At 28.1% G+C, this 2,739-nt stretch overlaps 1 long non-coding RNA gene across 1 annotated transcript; it reads left to right on the top strand.

The window, feature by feature from the left end:
• The first annotated feature begins 714 nt into the window (after positions 1-714).
• LOC129951756 (uncharacterized) lies at positions 715-2,100 on the top strand. Its single transcript, XR_008782223.1, has 2 exons — positions 715-1,538; positions 1,633-2,100. It is a non-coding gene; the product is annotated as an uncharacterized LOC129951756 (long non-coding RNA).
• Positions 2,101-2,739: the final 639 nt, after the last annotated feature.

The raw sequence follows: 2,739 nt of genomic DNA, 5'->3' as shown, positions 1-2,739 counted from the left end.
ACATCACTTTTGAAGTTCTAAGGAACCATTTTAAATTAAAAAAAAACGATTTTTCGAAAATGAGCGATATACGTCAAAACTTCTAATTGAAACTAAGTGACAAGGAACGTTCTAACGCAATATTGACATGATTGGCAAATATGTATTATCTAAGTTCTAATTAATTTTAAAGTCTTGTTTAACAGTTTAAGTTATCCATTATCGTAAATGAAAAAAAATCAATAAAATTCTATGAAACTTCAAATGACAACTGAGTTTGACAGGTTTTCAATGCAAGATCTGCCAACACGTTTCCGGCTGTTGGAATAGTGTTTTACTCTGGATCTTATGCATCAAAAAGAAACAAATTTAAAGGTGCAAAATTGCACCATCTTCTACGGGACCAGTAAAGTTCCCACGCAAAGAAGCCATAATTGATGGTGTTGTATGGGTTGTTGTCACATTTTGTTAGAACCACATTGAATTCTTAGCCATCTTTTATCGCTAATGGCAAACATTAACATCAACAAAATTTATGACACTTCAAATGACAGCTGAGTTTGACAAGTGTAAAAAACCAGTGCTACCAACATCATACTACGATGTTAATGACCTTTTCTAAGCATGTGCCGTCAGACGCATGTGTTATTTCATTTGTTTCCGCGTTAATGGATTAAACATACATACGCTAATTCAATAAAGATCAATTCCATGTTCCAATTGATCATTAAAATCAAAAAACAATAATTTTTAATTTATTATTTCTTTAAAGCTAACACGACATCATCGTTTGTTACTAATTTATAAAAATAAAAGTCATGACCTAGATTCTACGATCTGTCATTTATCCGTTATACAAGTTGTGGCACCTTAGCCACTGTCCTTGATTTTTCTTTTTTTTTTATTTAACTTTCTAATAAAACGACGTGTATCGTATCATGTCGTCGTAGTCGACGTGTTCTCGTATGAAAACTTGGATTGTTTTCAATTTTGTATTTTGTTTAAAATGTTCAAATATTCTAAACAAAAACACACACATTTTAAAATTGGGTATTTTGTTTGAGTCACTTTATAAATATCAAATATAAAAATTATTATCTTTTTACTTTCTTAATTACTTAAGTGACAGCTCATGTTGATCAATAATATCATGTCATTGGAATTCCCTTTTATCATTTTGACATTAGACATAGACAACTCACATCACCTGATGTCTGTGTTTCCAGATTTTGGGAAATCCTCTTATTTGACAGACAAAACAGCTGTTATAAGAATTTGTATCAATAAATTCCATTAAAAATGTTAGAAATATTTATTTTTGTTTTTTCTGTACTACAATTAAATTTAATTAGTTTGTCATTTTGAATTAGCTTGTTATTCAATGGACGTGTATTTTGCGTCGTAGTAAAAAGGTGTTTTGTTTTCTTATTTTTTAATTTATTCATTATTTTTTTCTTTGTCCTACAGACATACTTGATAATTTATATAAATATTTTTAAATAACTTTTTATTTTTCATTTTGTTTTATTTGGGAACGCATTCTGTTAATCTTTGAAGAGGTACGTTTACATCTATACATTCCATCTATCAAATCAAAGATCACGCACTTCCTCCTGGAAGTGTTTTAAATTGAGTGTAATTTTTCTTTTTCAGTTCCTCCATCTGCCATCGAATATTTTGCTAAAAATAAAAACAAAATAAAATATATATCACGATCATTAAGTAAAATTTTTACAAAGACAGAGCGTTTTTCAAAAACAAATTTATAACACGCGTGATTTTCGGGAAATACGTGGGGTTTCGCGCAAATCCTTATTTTTATTTTATTTAATGATGCTTATATTTTCGTAATCAAATTAAACGAACGTGTGAACATTCAAAAAGGAAAACATTTTATTTTTGTCTAGTCAAGAGAAATTTGTATAATAATTATTGTTTTTGTAAAGACTTTGACGTAAACGTCATTCTTCATAATGAGTTTGTTTCATATTCCAAGCATGTTTATGTATAAAATTATTTTATTAATAATTATAACGTACGCTGTCAATTTCCGGTCAAACGTCATGGGGGACTGGGATTGACGTGTGCTTTCTTCGTGCAATAAATTGATTTATAAATTGATTTATTGAATGACTTTTCACTTGTGATGATTGTTTTATTAATAAATACAAAGGTATCACAAATAAAATGTGTCATCTTATTTTATCTTTATTTTTGTTCTTATTTTTAATTGATATATCCACCTTTGTTTGTTGAAGCTTCTTACTATTCTATACAAAAATGAAAGCAAACAGGAAACAAAAAAGTTGTTCATTTATTTAATTTTATTTCAAATAAATAAATATTTTCTCAGTTTGTGATAAAGTTATGGTTTTTTTAGCTTGTTTTTAGGAGTAGGTTTTTATTTTATTGTCAATAATGTAGTAGGTGTTTTTAGTGCTTTTATTTTGAAGGTTAAACTAATAACTTTGAGGAATTTATGACCCTTAACATTTTTGTTGTATAATTATTAATTATCATAGGTGAAATATTCCATTTTAAAAATATGTGATATAATATTGACGTTCTACAGTAGAGCGTGACAGTTAAAAAAGAAAAAAACACCTACGGAATTTCTATAGGTACAGATGGTATGCTTTAATATGCCATACTTTATTTTTTTCATAACGAAGGATGGGCTTTAACTCGTACTGCGTTTTTTATTTTTGAAATGAATCGTGATGAATTTATAAGTCGCAGTTGATTTTACCTGCGTTTGAA

Source organism: Eupeodes corollae, chromosome 3 (assembly GCF_945859685.1).
Source record: "Eupeodes corollae chromosome 3, idEupCoro1.1, whole genome shotgun sequence".
NCBI classification, from domain to species: Eukaryota; Metazoa; Arthropoda; class Insecta; order Diptera; family Syrphidae; genus Eupeodes; species Eupeodes corollae.
The sequence above is the reverse complement of the archived record's forward strand: the minus strand, read 5'-3'. Positions and strand labels throughout refer to the sequence as shown.